This window comes from Microtus oregoni, unplaced genomic scaffold, assembly GCF_018167655.1.
Source record: "Microtus oregoni isolate MIOR12 unplaced genomic scaffold, Mior012 000006F_ref0000085, whole genome shotgun sequence".
NCBI classification, from domain to species: Eukaryota; Metazoa; Chordata; class Mammalia; order Rodentia; family Cricetidae; genus Microtus; species Microtus oregoni.
This window is the reverse complement of record NW_024543065.1, coordinates 57,607,486-57,626,968: the sequence shown is the minus strand read 5'-3', so window position 1 is coordinate 57,626,968 and position 19,483 is coordinate 57,607,486. Positions and strand designations below refer to the sequence as shown.

General features: G+C 43.3%; 1 long non-coding RNA gene and 1 pseudogene across 1 annotated transcript; both read right to left on the bottom strand.

Moving 5' to 3' along the window:
* Positions 1–2,037: 2,037 nt before the first annotated feature.
* The window catches only part of LOC121449964, a 50,078-nt pseudogene continuing 32,632 nt past the window's right edge, over positions 2,038–19,483 (bottom strand).
* LOC121449668 lies at positions 7,427–15,593 on the bottom strand. Its single transcript, XR_005974538.1, has 3 exons — positions 15,490–15,593; positions 14,124–14,178; positions 7,427–7,600 (listed from the first exon to the last, which is right to left on the bottom strand). It is a non-coding gene; the product is annotated as an uncharacterized LOC121449668 (long non-coding RNA).

Sequence of the window (19,483 nt, the reverse complement as noted above, 5' to 3'; positions counted from 1 at the left end):
GACACAGCCCTTAGTTACCTCTCTGGCCTTCTGTCTATCAGCCCTTGCACAGAACTCTAAGACCCTCTGGTGTTCCTCAAATACACCATGTCCTGTTATGTGAATACGAGATGTATATATATATATATATTTTTTTTTTTTGGTTTTTCGAGACAGGGTTTCCCTGTGGTTTTGGAGCCTGTCCTGGAATTAGCTCTTGTAAACCAGGCTGGTCTCGAACTCACAGAGATCCACCTGCCTCTGCCTCCCGAGTGCTGGGATTAAAGGCGTGCGCCACCACCGCCCGGCCCGAGATGTATATTTCTGATGAAGTTCAGCACTGGAGGATTTGGGTGGGAAAAGAGAAATGTTGATACAATCCACACAGGAAGCCCTTCCTGGAATGTTCTCTCTAATCTTGGCCCAGTTTCTTCTTAATGGACTCTAGCTCTTTTTTAAACGATCCCTTCGCTTTATTACCATTTTCTGGAGACAGGCTGTCTTTATATAGAATTGTCTAGATTTACTATTTAGTCCTGCATGACCCAGAACCTTAACTCCTCCTGCCTCAGCTCCCTACCTTCACCAGCAAGTGTTGGGATTATAGGTATGCCGCCATGCCTGATACAATTATATTTAACATAGTCTATGTTTATTTTTGCCATCTCCTAAGATTGATCATAGCTATACCCAAACAACAAGAATAATGGTTGTATTTTAACAAGCACTCAAATGAATGAGACTACTTTTAGAATAAGCTTGGATAAGGAAAGCATATAAAAATTCCAGTTTTCTGCATACCTACTTACCTTTGAAGGAATGGACTGTTGTCTCAGATTTCAAGTTCTTCAAGTCAGTTCATACGTTTTAGTTAAGAAGACTGAACACTTGCTGTCAGAAATAGCATCTCTGTCTCTGTCTTAGATAGGATCTCTCTATGTAGCCCTGGCTATCCTGGAACATACTACATAGACCAGGCTGGTCTGCTGCCTCTTCCTCCTGAGTACTGGGGTTAAAGGCATGGGCCACCATGTCAGACTGCATCTCCCAATAAAAGCAATATCACTACTGGCCTGGCTATATCTGCTCTGAATCATTGTCTCTTACAAGACATTTTTTTTAATATTTATTTATTTATTATGTATACAATATTCTGTCTGTGTGTATGCCTGCAGGCCAGAAGAGGGCACCAGACCCCATTACAGATGGTTGTGAGCTACCATGTGGTTGCTGGGAATTGAACTCAGGACCTTTGGAAGAGCAGGCAATGCTCTTAACCTCTGAGCCATCTCTCCAGCCCCAAGACATTTTTTTTTTTGAGACAAGGTTTCTCTGCAGCTTTGGTGCCTGTCCTGGAACTATCTCTTGTAGACCAGGCTGGCCTCAAACTCACAGAGATCCACCTGCCTCTGCCTCCCGAGTGCTGGGATTAAAGGCATATGCCACCACCACCCAGCACAAGACATTTTTTAAACCAGCAAGAAATACTGAGCATGCATGTTCTGTATCATTCCTGTCATTTCTTCTAACACTGCTGCCTACATTGGTATCTGGTCTACCTTACAAGACAGTAGGACACAGGCTGAGCAAATGTCTTGCCTGAAAAAATAATAAATTCAGTTTTGTAGCTCACTCTCAATATGCCCTCTCTGTCCATGGCCTTAGATCAATATTGAGATCTCACCTATTCCCAGCAGCCTATTTCCAGGGAAACATTATTTTATGCCCTTAAAGCAAGCTTCATTGCTAGCCATGGTGGCACACACCTTTAATCCCAGTTTGAGGCCAGCCTGGTCTACAGAGTAACAGGACAGCCAGGGCTACACAGAGAAACTCTCAAGAGAACAGAGAGGGGACAGGGAAGGAGGGAGAGGGGGGTTATCTTTCAGAGTACTAGGAGAGTGTCAACAAGTATGAGGGTCACTTTAATTTTAAATAAAGAATACAAAGGCAGAGCAGAGTTGGAATGACTGTTCACAAAATCAGCAGGGTTGCAGCCTCCACCATCCAAAACACCCAGATACCACTTCCAAAATCCTCATGAGGCTATCTGGGCTCCACCTCAGATGCCTACAGTGTTAAGAAGGGAAAAGAAACAGAGGAAGGATTTCTTAAATACTTTACTCATACAAATACCATTTTCATCTTGTTGGCCTGCAGTGGAGACTGAGACAGCATTTTCTAGGTTTCTTGTGATTGACGTGGAAATGAGAACTGGGTAGAACAGTGGACTGCGATACAAACGCATCAGATTTTTCATTGTAAATGAAATACAGTCTATAGATGTAACTTTTTATTTTAGGTAACAAACTAAACATTCAAGTTCTTTTATTTCCTAGATTAATCTTGAGTATTTAGTTCATCATTTATAAATAATATTCTTGAGTTGGCATCAAAGAGGGTGAAACATGTAAGCCTGGGACTTTTATGGGAAACCACACCTCTCCTACAGTCAGGAACAGTGGTGCTCAATAACCCACAAATGCCACAGAGTGTCTTCATACATTTCTCTTATAATAAATACATGAGATTTGAATGGATGCTTTCTCACATTGGTGACAGTGTATAATGCCTCCCACCCAAATAATTTGTTTAGGACAAATAATAGTGAAAGACTTCTTAATGTTAACTATACAGTTCCTTCCTTTCATGCAAATTCTCTGGAATCACAATAATAAAAATAGCACCTAATGTTTATGACCTGCTATGTTCAAGGCACTGTTCTAAGTACTTTTACATGTTTAGACGTAAGACAAAAAATGACCTTAGATCTCTCTTACAAACTCTTAAAACAAGGTTATTTATAACAAATGTCACAAAGGAAGTGAACTGATAGGACCACAATAATATTGACACAGATGTTTTCTGTGCTAAAGAGCTTTATACACCACAGTAACAGAAGCACTTTCTATTTTAATTTCTAAAATGTAGTATAGTTATAAACAAATGCTTCCCTATCTGCATTCTATCAGCATTTCCATTCTCCCGTATAACTCTCCAAATGCTGAACCTTGTGAATCCCACATTCACATCTGTGAGAATTCTTCACTGATAACGATCAGGAAACGCTATGCTTTGCTAATTGAAAAGAATAAGTTGACTCAAACAAAAATTTGTGAATGATGACTGAAGTCTATTCCACATTCTTCACAGTCAAAAGATTTGTCACTGCTATGAATCCTCTGATGTTGCATTAATTGTGACCCTCGAGTAAAGGCCTTCTTACATTCTTTACACTGATATGCCTTCTCACCAGTATGAATTCGTTGGTGCCGAGAAAGATGTGAGCTCTGAGTGAAGGCCTTGCTGCAGTCCTTACATTCATAGGGCTTCTCGCCTGTGTGGATGCTCTGATGCAGAGTAAGCTGAGAGCCGTGACCAAAGGCCTTCCCACATACCTTGCATTCATAAGGTTTTTCTCCAGTGTGAGTTCGCTGATGTTGAGTAAGCTGGGAACTGCGAATAAAGGCCTTCCCACATTCCCTACACTGAAACGGTTTTTCCCCAGTATGAATTCTCTGATGCTGTATGAGCAGTAATCCACGCGCAAAGGCTTTGCCACACTCGCTACATACATAGGGCTTCTCACCAGTGTGCAGTCTCTGGTGCTGGGAAAGATGTGAGCTCTGAGTGAAGGCCATTCTGCAGTCTTTACACTCATATGGTTTTTCACCGGTATGGATCCTCTGATGTTGAGTAAGCTGTGAGCTACGAATAAAAGATTTTCCACAGTCCTTACACTCATAGGGTTTCTCACCAGTGTGAATTCTCTCGTGCTGCGTAAGTTCTGAGCCTCGACTAAAATTTTTTCCGCACTCTTTACAGTCGTAGGGTTTTTCACCAGTGTGAATCCTCTGATGTCGAGTAAGGAGGGATCCACGATTAAAGGCTTTCCCACACTCCTTACACTGGTAAGGTTTCTCACCAGTATGAATTCTCTGGTGTTGAGTAAGTTGTGAGCCATGACTGAAGGTCTTTCCACATTCTTTACATTCATACGGCTTTTCATTAGTATGAACCCTCTGATGCTGAGTGAGTTGGGAACCACGGATAAAAGCCTTTCCACACTCATCACACTTATAGGGCTTCTCACCAGTATGAATTCTTTGATGTTGCATAAGTAGTGAGCCTCGAATAAAAGCCTTTCCACATTCCTTACACTCATATGGCTTTTCTCCATTGTGAGTTTTCTGGTGCTGTGAGAGCTGGGAACCACAAATAAAAGCCTTCCCACATTCTACACATTCATAGGGCTTCTCGCCAGTGTGGATTCTCCTGTGGAGAATGAGCTGGGACAGCTGAGTAAAGACCTTCCTGCATTCTGTACAGTCGTAAAGCTTCTCTCCAGTATGCAGTCTCTGATGCAGAGTAAGCTGCGAATTCTGAGGGAAAGCCTTTCCACATTCTTTACATTCAAAGGGCTTCTCACCAGTATGGACTTTTTGATGTCGGCTGAGTTGTGAGCTTCGAATAAAGGCTTTCCCACATTCTTCACACTTATATGGTTTTTCACCAGTATGAATCCTGTGGTGTAAAATAAGTTGTGAGCTTTGAGTAAAAGCCTTTCCACATTCCTTGCATGCGTAGGGTTTCTCACCAGTGTGAAGTCTTTGGTGAAGACTCAGCTGAGAGTCACGGCTGAAGGCTTTCCCACACTGCCTACATTCATAGGGCTTCTCACCAGTGTGGATGCTCTGATGCTGAGTTAGGTGTGAGGCCCGTCTGAAGGCTTTCCCACAGTCCTCGCATTTATAGGGTTTCTCCATAGAATAAGCTCTTGGATGCTGAGATAAATAAGTATGAGGGCTGAAAATGGACATTTTGTCATATGGTATCATCTCTTGCCTGTAATATTACTTCTGATTTTCTTCTTCCTTCTCTAGCCTGTCTTTGACTTCCAAATATCTCCCAGAATTATTATTAGTCTTAGGTGCAGTTTTTAAACCTGTCATTCACTTCCCACTGAGATCATTCTGATTCCTTAATGTGCTATTTTGAAGATAAGTCCTTATTCAAACATCTAAAAGTCAAGTCTGAAAGAGAACAGTAAATAATTTCAGAGAAATAGAAATAAAATACCAGAAAAGACAACAGGAAAAGAACATCTGTAAGTAACAAGCATATATTAGTATTTTCCAAACATTGCTTACTACATCCCACCCATATCATTATCTACCATTCAAAGCAAAGTTTACTACAAATGTAGTTTCCTTAAAGTAATACGGCTTTCCATTCTATATTATTCTATACATGCCTCCATAGTAAAAAACCAACTTAAGTGATTTTGATGCTGCTATCCAGAATAGAAAATATTAGCTTTGCTGGGCAGTAGTGGTGCACACCTTTAACCCCACACTCGGGAGGCAGAGGTAGGCGGGTTTCTGTGAGTTAGAGACCAGCCTGGTATACAGAGTGAGTTACAGGACAGCCAGGGCTATACAGAGAAACCCTCTCTCAAGAAACCCAAAAAGAAAAGTTTAGTCACGAGGCATGGCGACATTTGCTGTGATTGATGATGATGATGATGGTGATGATGATGATGATGATGATGATATGTATACACACACACATTAGCTTAGAATGACTTCCTATATTAAAATACATAATGCATGGGGGCTGGAGAGATGGCTCAGCGGTTAAGAGCACTGACTGCTCTTCCAGAGGACCTGGGTTTGATTCCCAGCACCCACATGGCAGCTCACAACTGTCTGAAAATGTAGTTCCACGAGATCTGACACCTTCACACCAACGAACATAATAAAGTTAAATAAAAAAAAAAGTTTAAAATACATAATGCTGGGCGGTGGTGGCACACGCCTTTAATCCCAGCACTCGGGAGGCAGAGGCAGGCGGATCTCTGGGAGTTCGAGACCAGCCTGGTCTACAAGAGCTAGTTCCAGGACGGGCACCAAAGCCACAGAGAAACCCTGTCTCGAAAAAACTAAAAAAAAAAAAAAAATACATAATGGGTACCTGAGATGAGAGAATAATGAAAACTCGCCTGGGAGTGAAAAAGGGTGAGATTAAGAAAGTTTTCGAGTCAGGAAGTGGTGGTGTGCGCCTTAATTATTGTTCCTGAACAGTAAGAATCCTGCCTCGGGTGGAGGGTGGAGATAACTCAGTCTGCTCTTCTGTAAGGCATAGGTTAGGTTCTCAGCACCTACACAGTAGCTAACAACTGCATGTAATTACAGCTCCAGCGGATCTGATGCTCTCTACTAGGCTCTGTAGACAATGCATTTGGTATAAAGACATACATGTAGACAAAAACCACATAAAAGTAAAATCTATTTTTTTAATTATTTGGTTTTTTTAGACCAGGTTTTTCCAGGCTGTCCTGGAACTGGCTTTGTAGAACAAGCTAGCCTTGAATTCAGAGAGATCTGCCTGCCTCTGCCTTTGGAGTCCTGGGATGAAAAGCATGTGCCACCACACCCAGCAAGAGCAAAATTTTAAAAATAAATCTTAATTTTAAAAAAAGGATCTTGGCCAAACATCATGGTGTATAGTCGCACATCCATTTGATCCCAGCACTCAGGAGGCAGAGGCAGGTGGATCCCTGTGAGTCTGAGGTCAGCCTGGTCAACCTTGCAAGTTCAAGGTCAGGCAGAGCTATATAGTGAGACCTTATCTCAAAAAATGTAAAAATATTATTTCTGTTAATTTAGCATAAGTTGTGAAAAATATAAAAAGCTTAAAAATGAGGGTGAGAATGCATAAAGAATTGTTAGGCTAAAAGCTAAAAACAAACAAAGAAAAACCCACAACTGACAACTCAGAGACAGAGCAAACGCGGTCTTCTGTTCTGCTCAAGTAAGTCTGAGCGTTCTGAAAAAGCCACATGAAAAGTGAAAAGCTAAAGCAGTGTTCTGGACTCTCTCATGCTGCTTGGTGTCTGGGCTGGGATTCTGAGTGCTATGATGTAGGAACCTGAGCCACGCTGTCCCTCTCTGTTCTTTTTCTCATCTTATGTAGTCCAGGCTGGCCTGAAGCTTACGATCTTCCTGTCTCAACCTCTGGAGTGCTGAAATTACAGGCATAGGCAGACACTAAGCCCACATAACACTGTTAAATAACTTAAAATTCAGAAATTGAAAAGGGTTGACTCAGAGGTTAAGAGCACTGGCTGCTCTTCCAGAGGATCTAGGTTCAATTCTCAACACCTACCTAGTGATTCACAACCATCTGTTCCAGAGGACCTGACATCCTCTTCTGGCCTCCACAAGAACTACAGGCATGTACACATGAACATGTGTAGGCAAAACTCATACACATAAAGTAAATAAATGCTTTTTAAAAAACTTAGGTCATAAGATACAAGGGACAGAAATTCTTACCAACTGACCCCAAGTCAGCTTTCCAGACATCACTTCTCTGTACAAATCCCTTTGAGTAGAGTCCAGGCATGTCCACTCTTCCCGTGAGAAGTCAAAGCAACACTACTGCACATGGCTGACTTCAGAAACGAACAACACGGCTCCTCAATGGAGGGAACGATACGAAAGGAGACTCCGTAACGGGCACTGCCAAGCCAAAGACGGAGGCTTCTGACGTAGACACACAGCACAGAATTAAGCGATGAGGTCTAAGTGGGTTCCAGTTTTCTCATTGTACTGTAAGTCTGGAGTGAATACAGTCCATACAATGCCCCAGTTTCTATGATGAAACAGCATATACAAATACCCTAGAAAAATACTTAAGTTGGATATCACACATTCAACAAATGCTGTTTCTCTCTGCTGTTTAGGAATAAGAAAAATGATTGAATTTTTTTCCCTGTAAAATCTTTTTTGATGTTATTTCCTGGTTTTGACAGTTTCTCACAAATACCAGGTTGGCCTTGAACTCCGCATTCCGCCTCCCTCCCTTGGTGTTGGGATCACAGGCCTGTGCTGTCATACCCATAACAGCCTTAACTGAGAAAGAAACACATTCCACATTTAGACATTCTGACCCACGGCACATGAGGACAACAGACGTTTCCTCAAGGAAGCTAGAATGTTCTATTTCTTAAGACACATGGGGAAAAAAAAAGACTGGGCAGTGGTAGTGCACTCCTTTAATCCCAGCACTCAGGAGGCAGAAGCAGATGGATCTCTATGAGTTTGAGGCCAGCCTAGTCTACAAGAGCTAGTTCCAGAACAGGTTCCAAAGCAACACAGAGAAACTCTGTCTCGAAAAACAAACAAACAAAAAGACACATGGGCTTGTTATGTTCACATATGTTTCTTCCCATACTTCACAGTCTTTGTTATCCCTGGCAACCTAATAAGCAAAACACTAACATAGTTATTGATTATATTCTATCTTTGCAAGTAGCTGTTTCTAAAGAACCTCAGGGCAAGAGACACCCTGGGTTCTCAGAACATCTTGCGTGCTCTTTCAGTCCCTAGCCTCCCCTGCTGGAAATTCACATTCCAGATTCAGAGTCTTGTTTCATGAACTGTGACTTTCAAACTGTGGAAAGACATGGCTGGTACAACCTTATACGATTTTTAATACTAAAGAATCTTGAGTCCTCATAGTCACCATTATATCAGATTATATTAGTCAGTGTTCTCTAGAGCGGCAGAACTTACAGAATGAATCTCTCTCTCATACACACACACACACACACACACACACACACACACACACACACACGGGATTTATTAGAAGGACTTCCAGGCTGTGGTCCAGCTAATCCAACAATGGCTGGTTATGAACGGAAAGTCCAAGAATCCAGTCATTGCTCAGTCTGAGGCTGGATGTCTCAGCTGTCTTCAGTAGGTGCTGGAATCCCAAAGCAGTAGGCTCTAATGCCAGTGAAAGAGTGGACCTGCTAGCCAGGCGAGAGCAAATCCTTCCTTCTCCTTCTCCTTAGAGCAGAAGGTGGACCCCAGATAAGATCTAGATTAAAGGTCTGGATTAAAAGTGTGTCTTCCTGCCTCAAGATCTGGATTAGAAGGAGATTTTACCACTTCAAATTAAGCAGAAATCCCTCAGAGGTGTGCCCTCTATTTTTGGTTTGTAGTTAATTCCAGGATGTAGTCATGTTGCCAAGCAAGAATAGCTATCACACAGGATGCGTCATAAGTACTTTCTATGTCACCAGTAATGTAATCTTTTTATAGACTATTGTATAAGAAGTAGTTCTGATTTTCATTTTTGAAATTTAAGGTTATTAGAATTATGTTTCTTTTGAATATTACTTATTACTATTTATCACTCTTAAAATCTCCTTTTCCCATCCAAAAATTAGAAAAATAGAAATATATCATCCCAAGTATATACATTCAACCTCACAACTGAATATTGAGTTTCAAAATGATCCAATTACCAGTATTGGTCAGTTCCACATTCCTGATCTCTCTGCAGTTAGTCCCTAGCCATTTCCTAACCTTGAGGTTTATAAAGCTCTTTCTGCAATCCCAGGATGTGAGGCTGATGAAGACAAGATAAATTTGAGGTCAGCCTGGAATTCAGAGTGAGTCTGGGAGCCATGGAAGCTAAATAAGCAAGTTCAAGACCAGTGTGGGCTCCCCAGAAAGGCCATGACTCAAACAAGGAAAGCCACATACTGAGAAATTCAAAGATTTCTTTTTGTTATGTACCAACTTGCTTATCTTATAAAATCAGAGGAATCTCTATCTTATAAAAATCTTCTGTTAGATCAGTGTTCCTAGTCAAAGATGCTGTATGTGGAGCTGGATATATGGCTCAGTAGTTAAGAGCACTTGCTCTTCTTGAAGAGGACCAGAGTTCCCAGCACCTATATGGTGCCTCACAACCACCCAACTTCACTTCTATTCCAATGTTCCCTAACTTCTGGGGGTACCAGGCATGCATTCATATATTCAGGCAAAATACATATATATATGTATATGTTTGATATATATATATATATATCAAACAAATCTTAAGAAATTTTAAATATTTTTTTAAGATTTATTTATTTATTATGTATACAACATTCTGCCTCCGTGTATGCCCACACGCCGGAAGAGGGCGCCAGATCTCATTACAGATGGTTGTGAGCCACCATATGGTTGCTGGGAATTGAACTCAGGACCTCTGGAAGAGCAGCCGGTGCTCTTAACCACCGAGCCATCTCTCCAGCCCAAATCTTAAGAAATTTAAGAGCACTTGTTGCTCTTTTTGATGACCAGGGTTTGAATACCAGCACCCACATAATGGCTCACAACCATCTGTAACTCCAGTTCCAGAGTATCTGATGCCCTCTTCTGGCGTATCTGCACTCATATAGGACACACATGCAGGCAAAACATTCATACACCTAAAATAAAAATTCTTAATTTGTTAAGTTGCCAGATGTACTGTTGAATAGGTACAAAAATATAGGTTAGACTAGAAAGACACAAGTGCCATTATAAAAATGATCAGAACGGGGACCTCATTCTTAAGAGTGCTCAGTTAGGAAGGAGGCTTCAGGAACAAGCACTGTTAACAAATTTGTCTAGTAAACGAGGTAACTAAAAGTGTGTAGTAAATCTCACAAACTAGCTGACAGACCCCAACCAAACTCACTGGTTTCCCCTCGGATGGGAGAAAGCTACAAAGATTCTCAGACAAGCCAACCTACAAAGACCCTGAGGTCAGATCAGTGGCCTGGAAGAAGAAAGCAGCCAAGCTGCCTAGAAGAGGCTAAGAGGAAGCAGCAGGAACACTCTCGATCTTGTTCAGCTAACTGCAGGCTGTGTCGTGTGCCTCAGGTTCCCAGCTTTTGAGCGGTGTCGCTTGTGCTGGGATGGGCTTTGGTGGTGCCATTGTCTTTGAGTCCTTTCTGCTCCTGTAAGTAACCCTCACCCATATTCCTGGAATAAACTCATTGGTTCACAAAGTCCAACTTTGTTGGTATGCAATCTTTGGTTCGTCATGGGCTCCATATCTAGGGTGAGTAGATATAAGCGTGTGTGTGTGTGTGATGTCTTCCTGGAAGAAGTTCTGTCACACAACCTAACTGGCGGGCAAACAGTGGCACGGCAGAAACAACGGGGCTGGGGCGGAATGACGGCATGGTCCCTTCTCTGGGCAGCAAGGAATATAACAGTCTGAGCAGCTTGAGTGGGGAGCATGCACAGAGGAAAATTCAGATTCAGCTGTCCTTTCCTGTATGGTGGGTATTGATGGACCTTTGTGTTATGAAGCTGAAGGAAGGGCTCTAGGAGGCTCAAGCATGTCAAACTTGGCAGAGCAGGCCTTGCCCTCCCCACCTCCCTCTCCCTTGTAAACGGATAGAGTGATCCCTAAAGCTAGCCACGGAGTTCTATTCCCTTATTTGGAAACTTTCTTATGCCAGATTCATTCCTACGGCTTATCACCAAGGTTCATCCATCAAAGTATCGAACTGCAGCAATCAAAAGCCCTCTTTTGGCTACCCCAATTAGCATGCTCAATCAAAACACATCACAGCACCCTAGCCCAGACTAACACAGACCTCTCCCTTTTTCCTCTGAAAAAAAAAATCATACCTACAAATAATTTGCTGTTGTTTTCTGCCTGAATCAGAAGTCAGTCACTTTTCTTTTCTACCTAATAAAGGATGTGGTCTGTGCCTAGCCCAGAGGTGGGAGGGAGCACCCTCCACGGTGTGTGGGTGCTTTAGGCTTAGCAGTGTCTGCAGGAGGAGTCTCAGCATGGCAGTGTTCATCTAGGTGTACAGGATGCCATGCCTGCTTCATGAGTGGGGCTCACCGCATGAATACGGAGACCTGAAAACAGTTAAAGGATTACAGGGAGCTTTGCAGCCTTTGAAATTAGCACACAAGGGTCAAGATTGCTGCCACACAGCAGCAGAGGCCTCCTGGCCACTGTTGTGTGTAGACAGAAATGCATGCCAGGCCGAGATGGCAGCAAATGCAACAAGAGAGATGCAGCCAAGTCAGCCTCATTAGTGACTGAGATGAAATGAGGAGAGAGGCCGGTGGTAAAAGCAGTTAAAGATACTACTCGGGTCCAACCTTAATACAGAAAGAAGACAATCTACGATCCAGCCTGCAGGTGGGGCCTTAGCAAGGGTCCCATATGAGAAACTAGGACCATCAGGATAGCACCCTTGGGCTGCTGGAGCTGGGGAAGACTTAAACAAGCCATCAAAGAGTCGGTCCCAGCCTGGCTTGTGAAGCTGTGGGACACAGGAGCAGACGGCATCGGTCTGGCTGCTGTGGAGGCAGGATAACTGAGAAATGTAGTACCCATCCCCCGGACATAAGGCAAAAGCTGCAGAAGCCACCACAGCGTGAGGGAAGTCAGAGCCATTAGGAACACCTGCTTGTCTCCGGCTACGGTCCTCACAAACAGCAGGGTGTAGAGGCTCCGCTGCTATTGAAGGAAGTAGGAGTAAGAGAACCTGTGTTTGAACCCCGTTCACGGGGCCAGACAGAACTGTATTCCTAGAGGAGTTACACAAAAGGTTGATCCACACCCGAGGCTGGGGTGGAGCTTTAGCGGTGCTGCTGGGCCTCTTGGCTGGACAAGATCTTGGTGAAGTAGGAAAAACTTTGGCAGATCTGTGACTGACTAGCACGGAAAGAGTCCATGAAGTGGGAGCACAACCCAGGGGAGACAGTCAAAAGGTAAAGCCAAGGAGAGTGTTGTCTGTCCTCAAAGACAAATGTCGCAGAGTTGTGTCGAGCTGGAGTTCCTAAGAGAACGTTGATGGAAGCCAAACTGTATGCCGGGGAGCTTCTGAGAGGCTCTCACCCCGGGAGCGGGTCACACACCTTCTGAGAGGCTCTGCCCGGGGAGCGGGTCACACACCTTCTGAGAGGCTCTGCCCGGGGAGCGGGTCATAGAGGATGTTGCTGATGGAACTGCACAAGTGAAGCCAATCAAGGCTGTTCCAGGGAGGGTAATTATCCGCCCAGGCTAAGGAGGGCTCATTTTTCTCCAGCAAGAAGTTATGCTAGGTGTGGAGATGGTTTGCCCATTCAGAACTCCCCTAACAGCCAGGCATGGTGATTGAGGAGCCAATAGCCACCATGCCCACCCAGAATCACTCTGACCCAGGGAGCCAGCAGGTGCAGCAGGGAAGAGCAGGGCCGTGTTCACCTTTGGCCGTGAGTAGCAATGAGCAGATTAAATCGGGTCATCATTAAATCATGAGTTTAGCAGGCGTGGAGAAACATAGGGAGGCTCCCGGATATGGAAACACAGTGGCTCAGAGAGAAGGGCTGAGGATTACAGAGAGCTAATTAAGTTAGCGTCTCCTGCCCATGCTTTGTATCCCACCTTCATCTGTAAAAGGATGGAGCCTTTTCATGCTGTACGAGGCCTTGCTTATGTCTGACCTTAGTATCTTCTTAGTTGTACACATGGAACATATTCATTCAAGTACAAAACCACAAAACTTTATTTACTAGCTAAACAGATAAAAAGCAAACAAAACCGAAGACAAAGATAGGGCAGCACATTCATGAAGGCTGGGGCAAGAGTTTGACCTGGTCTGTGCTGTACAACAAGATTGTGTTGATAAAAACATAAATTTAAAAAGCTAAAACCCCTCAAACATTAAGAAAGATAAACAATACAAGAATGCTCTTATATTCCATGAGCATCAAATCCATTCTTTATAAATTTAACCACTACTGGAAAACATCTATTACAACTATACATTTTTATTAATCTCAAACTATAAAAATCAATAGCCGTTGGCATAGCACATGTCTTTAATCCCAGAACTTGGGAGGAAGAGAAAGATGGGTCTTTATGGGGCTGGGGAGATAGCTCAACAGTTAAGAGCACTCGCTGCTCTTCCAGGGGTTCTGAGTTTAATTCCCAGCATCCACATGGTAGCTCACAACTGTCTGTAATTCCAGTTCCAGGGGACATGATACTCATGACAAAACACCAATGCATATAAAATAAAAATATATAAAGTTTTTAAAAACAGAACTACAATTTCTCTCTCTGTTTTAAAGTCGGGTCTCTATGATTTCATGGCCAGTCTGGTCTATATAAAGAAGTTCAAACCAGACAGTGAGGCCCTGCCTCAAAAATAATAAATAAATAAATAAATAAATAAATAAATAAATTGCCTTGTTCTCATTATAAGACATAGGTAGAGATATTTATAAAAACAACAATGAAGCGAAGATTATGTCTTGACACAATAAAGGCAGCTATAGAAACAAGTATCTCCTTACCTCAAACTTCTCTTCTAAACATACAACGGCCATCTTTTCTCTTCTGTGTTGTACCCTAAGAGAAAGAGTAAACCGAGATGCCATGTCATTCTTGTCATTGTCCAAATTACACCCTCTCCCTCCAACCTCACAGTCCATCCCTCATCTAATACAAAGTCTGGAGACTAGTATTGGAAACGGACAAGGTCAAGCTGTTTCAGGCTTGGATTTATGTCTAGGCTTAAAGTTGCCCACTAGAGGGCAGTGTCTTGGGCTCTAGCCTCCACAGCAATTATTTCCCACTCCTGAAACCCGTTCCTAGCATCCTGTCTTGGGGTGCTATCGAATCTCGAAGTATCATCTAAATACTAGGCTTATAGCTTCACTCGGAATCTCAATTCTCTGGTTTTCTGTCTGCGAATTTCCTTGGCTATAAGATCAAGGAGCACTGACAACCAGCAACAAAACTATATTTCCCAGGCGGGATGAGGAGGGATGGCAGAGCCGAATCGATCCTGGCCATGTCTGAATGGATGAGTAACCACTGTGGCCAAACAGAGGCTAAGTCCTTAAATTCTGGGAGGGATTTGGGGAGAGACACAAAGTCACGAGAAATTCAGGATCCTTCGAAAGATTCAGCTCCCAAATGAATTCCAAACAAAATTTTACCGCTGAACCCTACCGAACTAGGGTAAGATCATAGGTACAAAACATACTAATGACTACACGAAGTCACATGGAATAAAATCTCCATAGCCACATAGCTAGAGCCACAATTTCATGGTTTAGTGCTACACTGAGCACTTAAACAGGATCCAAGCATGCACAAAAAACAAACTGTAGGCGACAGCGACACTCTTTTACAAGGGTGTAATTCTATTTTATTGACGTTCATGAAAACAGCATATACAATCCCTCAGTCAATATCTCTCTCTCTCTCTCTCTCTCTCTCTCTCTCTCTCTCACACACACACACACACACACACACACACACACACGTCAGACAATCACCCAGATGGGAAAACCACGGAAGTCACAGGCCACGGAAACCAGCAGCGACCATCTCAGCACCACTGCCATCACACCCGTCTACACAGCCAAACCAGTCACGCACAGGATACCAGGCACGTCTAACAACCTCCAAGTGACACACACACACACATCCATCCTACCACCTGGTTACAACAACACCCTTCCTCTCCTCCGCGATACACGTGGGGCTGTCACAACCACTGTCAAGAAAGAAACATCTCCAGTCAGGCAAGCACACACACATCACACCAACCACAAACCAGGCTCCCAAAGCTGGCAGGCTTGCAGCACACCCAGCGGAGACACGGCCACCTAAGTCACAGACACATCCTTCAGGCGTTCCTGACACTCCGACCTCCACGGGAGTGCATCTCAGGGTTCAGCCTGCAGCGCCTGACTTCGGGACCACGGGCTCCGCAAGACGCCTAACGAACTCGTCTACAGACTCTGCCCTCCCGCGACCTTAGTGCCCCGAACTCTCGCGAGGAAACGAAACCGAAGCGGCGTTCCGGACGCGAGGAGTCTGGGAAATGTAGGCCCACGTCAGAAAGGTAACTGCAAAGTCGGCTAGCTATTCTGTGACGAACTGTACTGGTGGCAATGCGATTTTATACCTCTGTGGGATTGCTCCACACAGACTTCAGCCATAGCGAGTTGCTCGTGAAGGGTCACTACGTACTTCTGGTATAATTCACTAGTTGGCCATAATGATTTTTATTATATAAATATGCTTTTCTTCTGTTAGTATCTCATACCGAGTCCAGGGGTTCCATCAGCGTATGACTGTGCGATCGTGTTGACTGTGAAAAAATGATGGTCGAGTTATTTCTTCCTTGAATACTTATTGGATGATCAGGAAAATGTAATCACTTTATCTGAAAAGTAATTTAGGCGTGACATTTTCTATTAGAGTTATACTATGGGGAACAATGAAAAATTGATAGTCTTTATTTTTTATTTATTTATTTATTTATTTATTTATTTGTTTGGTTTTTCGAGACAGGGTTTCTCTGTGGTTTTGGAGCCTGTCCTGGAACTAGCTCTTGTAGACCAGGCTGGTCTTGAACTCACAGAGATCCGCCTGCCTCTGCCTCCCGAGTGCTGGGATTAAAGGCGTGCGCCACCATCGCCCGGCGATAGTCTTTATTTTTATGAAAAATTATTTTGAACCTTTTGCATAAAAATGAAGCTTGGAAGATAATTTTGATGTCTAATGTTAACCATTTATTTTGTTAGACACAGTTTAAAAATACACATTACAAACATTTTAAGTACTCTAGTCATTCCCATATAACCATGTATATGCCAGAAATATATACACATATATACATATATCCCTTAAAAATCTGGAAGACTAATATGCTGGTTTGAACGAAAATGGCCTCCACAAGCTCATATATTTGGAATTTGGTTGGTAAGAGGCTGGAGAGATGGCTCAGCAGTTAAGAGCACTGCCTGCTCTCCAAAAGTCCTGAGTTCAATTCCCAGCAACCACATGGTAACTCACACCATCTGTAATGAGATCTGGTGTTGTCCTCATTAACTTAGACCGTGAGACCCAATATGGACAAGATCAACAGAACCACCACATACGGGCTGCCCATGCCTGCTTCAGCATTGCCAGGGCACACATTTAAATCATTCATTTATCCATTTCCTAGCTGGTAAGCTGTTTAGGAAAGGTTAGGAGGTGTGGCCTTGTTGGAAGAGGTGTGTCACTGTGGGTGGCCTTGGAGGTATCTAAAGCCCAAGCCAGGCCTAGTCTCTAACTTTTGGGTCCTACATGAGCTCTCAGCAACTGCTCTAGTGACATGCCTGCCTGCCAGATGTCACACTCTCCACCATGATGAAACTGCAGACAAGCCCCCAATTAAGAGTAGTTTTCTACAGGAGGTGGAGACAGGTGGATCTCTGAGTTTGAGACCAGCCTGTTCTATAGTATGAGTTCCAGACCAGCCAGGGGTGCACAGAAAGATCCTGTCTCAAAAATAAAAAGTAATTCCCCCCTTTGGTCAAGTCGTCTCTTCACAGCAATAGGAAAGTAGCTAAAACAAATACATTGGTTATACTGGGAGGAGCTGATAGCAGGGATGATGGTCAGACAAGCCCAGCTTTATCTGGAACGTGTAAACCTTTTACAAGCAGAAGAGATCTACACATTGTCTTGGAAATGAAAAATAAATAATGTGGACACATTCAAGTCCTCATGGAACCTACATCCAGCAACAGCAAGCAGGCGAAGAGAGAGCCCTCCTTCTTCCATGCCCTTATATAGGCTGCCAGCAGAAGGTGTGGCACAGATTAAAGTGAATCTTCCACCTCAAAAGAGTTGGATTAAAAGTGGGTCTTCCCACTTCAAATGATCCAATTAAGAAAAAGGTCCTATCCAGCTGCACCCAGCAGCGCGGGTTATAGAGAATTCCAGATATAGTCAACTTGACAGTCGAGACCCATCACAAATCCTCATCTTGCCATCTTGATACACAATCATATCACCTTATATCATGCTTAATTTCTGAGTGAAAATGATAACCAGTTCATAATTATTGCTCACATGATATAATCATCCCACATACAAATCGCAAATGCATTATACATTTGACCAGGCCACAATCACCTAATGGGATATAACTCTCCCTCATACAGATGCAAATGCATTATAAATTTAAAATAGTTGGTAATATCCCTTGGGGAACACTCGTTCAACATCTCAGACTTAAATATGATAACCATTGATTTCTCTTAATTGTAGTTATAGCACCTGATAAAGAGATTGAAGAAAGAAAACAAATATCTGTACAAATGCATTCTTAACAAAATATAACAGAAACACACCAATTAGGATCTCTTTTTTGCAACTGGTCATGTGGCTTTAGCTGATATGTATAACTACTACCTTTCTCTACTACCCATTCTGTATTTCCTAGTTCCGCCCCCCTGGGCAAGAACCACAGCAGGTCTTTGCTCTCTTCCTGGAGGAGTGACTCATCCATCCCTTCATTCCTGGTGTGTCTGAACCCTAATTCTGTGAATCCTGTGTGGAGTAGGCTGTTAGAGTTTCCAATTGACTTTAATGGCGGGACATGGTGGCACCAAGAGACGCCCTAGAGGATCTCCTGCAAGTCCACATGTGATCATTCAGACCTCCATTGTGGGGAAGCAATTCAATCTTCCCTTGGTAATCGGGATCATTCTCCCCTCCTGACAGTGTTATTCCTTTCTTAACCTGTTGACTTCACAGCAGCAGAAGCCCAAAGTGGCCAAAGGGAAGCCTGAATTCCCAGCTCCGTGGAATGTTTGCTGTGGCTCCAGACAGTTCTCCCCTACCTGGGACCCAGACTTCCAGGCCAGCAGAACATAAGGGCACAGGAACAAGAAGTAAAAATTTGTCTAGTGGGTCACTAGAGGTGATAGTGAGTGGAATTAGTCCTTTTCCACCTCTTGATTCCTGGACCCATGGATTCTGGCAATAGGAGAAACAGTACCTTATATTGAACCCTGATTCAAAGCATATACTGTCTTCTGGAGTGTCGGGGACCAGCCAGGACAAAGTATTTCTCGCGTCAGAGTGAAGGTGTGGGAATAAATGAGGTACAGTTCACACGACAATATCAGGAGGGAGTCTCAGGGTTCATTCAAATCCTGAAGATCACCTGAGTTTATTAGCCAAATGGCTTTTATATCAAAACAATAACTGAGGTGGGGGATTCATTAGCATTCTGCTTCCTGGGCAGGGTTGGAGGGGATGGGGAGACTTAGGTCATGTTCATAGCTATTGTCTGTTTTGTCACGTCCATGCCCATTTTGTCTGTGAATTCCGTGACACTGACTCAGAGCCTGACTTTCCACAGACTTTTACACTCCTACAGCTTCTCACCCCTGTGAATGTCCTGGTGGTAATAAGTCCTCATCTGGAACTCAAGGTTTCCCAGCATTCCTACGTTCACATGGTTTCTCACCACCATGAGTTCCTTGATGGCGGGTAAAGTTCGAGCCCCCGTGAAAGACCTTCCCACGTTTCTTGCATTCATAAGTGTTCACATCAGTGTGAACTCTTTGATGGTCACAGGTTTGCTGCTGTGGGATATTATTATTTTAAGTAGGCAGAGCTGTTCTGCATTTGTTTAATGATGTAAAGATGTGTTGCTTTGCTTGCCTAAGCACCTGATTGGCCAACAGCTAGGCAGAAGAGGGATAGGTGGGACCAGTGGGCAGAGAGAGTAAGTAAGAAGAGGAATTTAGGCTCTAGAGGGAACATATAATACTAAAAGGTACCGAGAACTGAATCTGCACGATACTCAGCACTGACCTAAACATACGTTTGCATCACCCAGAACTGTCATTCACCC